Source organism: Littorina saxatilis, linkage group LG16 (assembly GCF_037325665.1).
Source record: "Littorina saxatilis isolate snail1 linkage group LG16, US_GU_Lsax_2.0, whole genome shotgun sequence".
NCBI classification, from domain to species: domain Eukaryota; kingdom Metazoa; phylum Mollusca; class Gastropoda; order Littorinimorpha; family Littorinidae; genus Littorina; species Littorina saxatilis.
The window spans coordinates 32,206,462-32,212,238 of NC_090260.1; the positions used below are offsets into that span (position 1 = coordinate 32,206,462).

At 40.2% G+C, this 5,777-nt stretch overlaps 1 long non-coding RNA gene across 2 annotated transcripts in view; it reads right to left on the reverse strand.

Annotated features, from left to right (window-relative positions):
- LOC138950841 (uncharacterized) overlaps positions 1-3,050 on the reverse strand; it is a 3,328-nt gene extending 278 nt beyond the window's left edge. The window contains exons 1-4 of one of the 2 annotated variants that reach the window (XR_011450825.1): positions 3,013-3,050; positions 2,245-2,326; positions 1,808-1,901; positions 1-1,257 (exon numbers count right to left, since the gene is read on the reverse strand). The exon at positions 1-1,257 is cut by the window's left edge and continues 278 nt beyond it. This is a non-coding gene — a long non-coding RNA (uncharacterized lncRNA). Of the gene's footprint in view, positions 1,258-1,807; positions 1,902-2,244; positions 2,978-3,012 lie in introns of those variants that run through there. The other variant, XR_011450824.1, reaches the window with a different exon arrangement.
- Between the last annotated feature and the right edge of the window lie 2,727 nt (positions 3,051-5,777).

Genomic DNA, 5,777 nt, shown 5'->3' on the forward strand with positions numbered 1-5,777 from the left:
AAAGCAATTTTTATTATTTTCAAGACATAAAAAATACAACGGAAGAAAAATGCATACTGAAGCTCTCTATTTCTCTTTAGTATGTTGGATTCAGGTGTACTTACTCACAGTTGCAGACAGATACAGATTCAAACACGTGTCGAGCGTAAAACAAAAAGTGAAACTAGAGAATAACATGAACCTGATAACTTTTAAAATATTTGTACCCAGCACCAAGAGAGATTATTGTAAAAAAAAATGTAATGCAAAGTGTGTGTGTTCTACATAAGACAGGAGAATTTACATAGCAACAGAAAACATGCTTGTAAATCACTGAGCACCAACAGTTAAAAATCACTATCGCTCACCTCATGCAGACTGAAATGCAAACCTGCACACATACATACACACAAACAAGGGGGGAGCATCCGTGGACTGGCACTAATGATATGATCAACTGCATATGTAGCTAACTTTGCCCGTCTCACACCTTGTTAATGTTAGTGTCACTGGTACGCAACCTGTTCTTCATGCTCTACTCTTTCCACCCGCGCTGCACTTTGTCCATCATTGACATTGTCCTCAGCTTGTGGTGGACTCGGATTTAAAAAAAAAAGCAGGACAGTATTTTCGAAAACATCTTCTTGCACTTTCAAAGAAATGTCAAATGCATAAACTGTGTCATAAAAAAAGCACAGGCACTGTATCATTGGTTTGGCACTGTTGCAGAAAGTCCTTGTCATCAGCTTTCATTTTGGCAGAGCAAGCGACACCCACAGTCCGACGAAAAATGTCCTGCATGTCAAGGAACATTTGCACAATGTTGTCTTTGACAAATGTCAGTCCTCCTCGGTTAAGCACCGTTGTCATGTCAGTTGAAGAATCACAATCACTTTCTGACAGCTCACTGAACCTCAGTGCTTCTAAACAGCGCAGTTTCTCGTATCTGTATGCACCTTTCTTGAGGCCCCAAACTTTCTTTTTTAGTTTCTTCACCACACTCCCAGCAACATACCTGATCACATCCTTCCTCACACACTGGCACCGGTCGGTCATTCGCGTTGTCTTCCTGTTTGCACCCATAGGTTGCTTCGACCAGCCTTTCAAACATCCTGAGGCAAATGGAAGCTGATGCATGAGTCGACTTGGTGACCTCTGTAATGCTTGCATGGCTTGCGTAGTACAATGAGTGAGCCTTTTCCTTGGCCGCGTTCCGGAACTTCCCTCGTAGACCAAGGCATGACTCAAACACCTGAAGTTTGTCCCGAAGAACAGCACCTGTTAAACAGACCACAAAGTCTTACACTTGAACACATACAATAGAACCACCTTTGTATTACCTCAAACAATCTGAGAAAGCGGGTCTTTAAAAGGAGGCAGTCTTAAAATGAAGGAAAATTTACAGAAGTTATGCACAGACAAACTGACAAAATAAGGTCTTAAAAGGGAGGGACTATCAAATTGGGGGGGGGGGGGTGGTCCACTGTATATATATATATACAATAATAGATTTTTATTAGTCCATATCTTGGGATAATTCCCTGCCTCGTATAACTTTAAAAGAAAGGCAAACACACACACCATTGTATCCAAAAAGAACACTTGCACATTGACAAGTCTGGAATGTGTACGCGAATGATCAACAATAATTACACGTATGCCATACAGGGAGCACTGCTTACTTGTCATGTATATATGACAGCTTATTCTCAGCGTAACTGAATAACTTGAAATTTAAACTTGAAATTGTTTTACATTATAAGCAAAAGTGAAAACACTACTCCAACAAAATTGTATTCATTCATACAGTGTTTCCCTAAACACTTACAGTCCAAGGTTTTAACATGGCTTCACAGATCAGCTGACAGGCATTCATTTTCTGCAATCTCACTGCACACCTCTTCCAAAAGTGGAACTGTCACCTGTTGACATTTAAAAACACATGTAAATACACACAGTGACACAATAAAAAATCATGCGTAATGAGAATTATCCAAAAATATTATATGATGCACTGGTGTCAAATGTGTTATGGTATTTTATGTTATCACAGAATCTACGTCTTGAAAAATACACATGTTCACACAAAAATATGGCAAATACCACATGAGACTGAAATATACACAAATCTGCAGTAACTTGACTGAGAAATCACAAGCGGGTGTAGTTGTAGGCATCACAATCACAAGACAAACAAATTCTGCCTTTAATATGTTTAATATTTTTCAACAATAAATGTTGCAAATGTAACGAATAACTTCTCACCTTTTGTGAAATAGTACTTTGAGCTTGACACACTTCTGACTGTACAGGGGTTTTCATCAACAACAAAAGTGGTGCTTGCTTCCTGAAACAAAATTATTCAATGATGAAAAGAACTGAATGTGGCAGTGTTCAAAGTGATATTCAAACTTGTATACAACTATCAGTACCTATACTGTAAAACGAGAAGGCTTATTGGCATGCTCGTCAATCAGTATGTGTCATTCAGTGTTTTGTGCTGTAACAATGAAATGCAATCAATGCAAGTTCTTGTAGTCTAGAAATAAATACAACAATAATTTCAATTGAAACCACAAACTAGTCAAATAAATTGTGTAAATAGTTGGACAAAGAGATGCTTATTAACCCAGGGAAATAACAGGATTTCTTAGCAAAACTTTCCCAACCCAATTACCTGATTCAGTCCGGCTTTTCTGCTTTTAACACTTACTTTCAGTTTCACTAGAATATATCACAACTACAAGAATAACAATGGAACAGGAATGAGATTTTGTTTTGTTTTTGTAAACTACATCAGGATTTAACTAGTTTGGAAGCTCTGCTTACATACAAAATACAGACAGTGACGTTCAATCGTGGTGGCTGATCAGTGCACTGACTGAGACGGACGATTCGATTTGATCGCTTCACCACGCCTTTCCAACTATGTGCTCCCATACAGTTTTGGTAGATACATGCTTGTTATGCAAGTATGTTATTAGTATTACCAATATGAATCTTATTTTCCTTTCGATGGTCAGTTTTACTCACCTCTGTAACGGCAGTCACCTCTGCGAATGCTGTCGAAGAATCCAACCGAAAGTAAACATTCTGGGAATCTACGCGCATCGGCCTTGACGCAAGTTCAATACTGAGCCAATGAGCGCGGCGCGGCGCGGCAGTCTATCTCTGTTGAGGCCTTGCAAGGTTTTGACGGCAACAATATGATTGTAGTTCTCTAAGACTTTATTTCTGTTTGATTTGTAATATGTTGGGAAGACATATTTATCAATTGATCAACAACATAAAACATAATAAAAAACGACACAACGTACGTACATTGTTAAAATTATTATTGGCCAACGTTGAACATTTCACGAAGGCCTCAATCTTCCCGCACCGTAGACCAGATTAGTAGGTGCTTGATTTTGGTATTTTGATTTTACATAACATTAAACCTTTCTTGGGGTTCATGGTCATGGCAACAGCCATAATAATATTATATCATGTATAATATTACATTTCAGCATATTTGAATTACATGTCATCATACCAAACTGTCATACATTTTTATTCCCACATCATTCTGATTGATCACAACCAAACCTACTATCAGTGGACACATCCAAATGTAAGCGCCTGTTCTTGACAACTTTTAATCGATCTAAAAATAGCAACTTGCTGGGTCCTTTGCCGCCAACAGACACTGTTTGGCCTGTAGGTAAAATGTACAATGTATTTTCTGATTTGTGCACAAAAGCTTTTTTTCTTTTTTCTTTTTTTTAACATAACAATGTTTAATGTCACTGTATGTTTAAAAGACCATGGTCATATTTGTAAAAAAAATGTTAAATTAGAAAATAAATAACATTTTGGTTTATGATTTTTCCTACACCTGTGCTGAAAATAAGAAATAAAAATGTTGGTATATAAGTCACTCAAATACAGCTAGGTATGAATGGCTCGGTTTGAGTTTGTTGCAGTTGACCCTGCACAATGCGACAGATCATGTTTTTGTTGAACAATTTTGACAACTTCCTGTGTTACACAAACTCTGTGATGACCAATTTTGCCTCCATAGGGTGACGGATTTCACAACTTTCTACAGATGAACAATGTTGCCTTCACTCCTCCCATAGGGTGACGGATGTCACAACTTCCTGTGTACACAAACTGATGACGTATTTCACAACAAAATGGCGCTGCCCATGGTCAACCTCGAAACTATCCGTATAGAATGGGGGCGTCCTCGCCCCCATAACAAAGCGACTCGGTTACTTGAGGAGCGGATTTAGCACATCCAAGTCCTACTTTGCTGACAGAAAATGCTTTTGTGATGTAACTGAAGCCTCACCACCCGACGGGCCGGATGATGCATAAATCCTAAAGACTGCCATAGCTAGGAGGCGGCAAACGCTGCAACTTCCAACGAGAAAACGGCGACGTGTGCGTTTTTGCAGTCTAGTCTCGTAAGCTCAAGTCTTCTTCTTCTTCGTTCGTGGGCTAAAACTCCCACGGTGGTTTTTTTTTTTTTACGCGTATGACCGTTTTTACTTCACCATTCAGGCAGCCATACGCCGCTTTCGGGGGATGCATGCTTGGTATTTTCGGGTTTCTATTAAACCCACCGAACTCTGGGACTCTTGACCAGAGATATCGGCGGGAAAATCTCCACCCTTAACCCGCCAGGCGCGGTCGGGATTCGAACACATGGCCTTCCGCTTGGGAGTCCGGTGTCTGATCCCCTATAGGCTATTACGCCCGTCGTAATCTCACGTCATTTCCCGTGCACATACATACACACCAGTAACGAACAAACGTTCACAACACATCCCACCCCCTCACCCCCACGCCAACCACCACAGGGTTGGACACACACACACACACACACACACATACACACACACATACACAAACACACATGCACACACACACACACACACACACACACACACACACACACACACACACACACACACGGCGAGGGGAAATCCCCTAAAACTCCAATATGCTGATTGAATTTGGAAGAAGAAAGTAGAAGAAAGAGACACCAGTCACCCTTGACTGTTGAAAGCTCTCCATTTTGTTAAAGGGATACTTTTGATCTGACCGTTTGGGGGGGGGGGGGGGGGAGGGGGAGGAGGGGTTCTGGCGAATGGGAAGAATCCATTCTACCTTAATCTAGACGCACACGGCACGATTTGCCAGAAAACGCACCAAAAGTGTAGTTCTTAATGAAACCAAAGAGCAAACACAAATTAACCCAGAATCGCCAACTCTAGCATCCAATACGCAAACAAGGGAAGTAACTCAGTGGAAGTAACCCCACCCAACCCTGGCAAAGTGTGTTCTTTTAGTCAGTCGCCCAAGGACCACTTGGGTCAACCCGACGGGGTTGGGGTTGCCACCACACTTTTTTGACAGATTTTAACAATAGATTTCTAAATCTAGAGTCTTAGGGCTATTCGTTATACTGCTTTTGAGAAAAACGTGCTTTTGTGTGCGTATTTTCCTTCTTTGGGCTTACTATTCCCCTTTGAGGATGAACTTCTCTTTGAAAACAACAGAACTAAACCAAACATCAAGTACATATCTTTAGTCTCGTTCTGCTTGTAGCTGATCTTTAATAAAAAAATAGGGCACAGCTATATATATGCAGCAGTAGCAAGGGGTAAACTTTTAATTTTATGAACTGAAGTTGTCTACCAACTTTGTTCATCTTAAATATGCCACACATTCAGAAAAGTGAGCTTGCCCAGTGGCTACTTGTACTTCTTTTTATTTAAACTGAAACGCACACAAACAGAAAAGCAAAT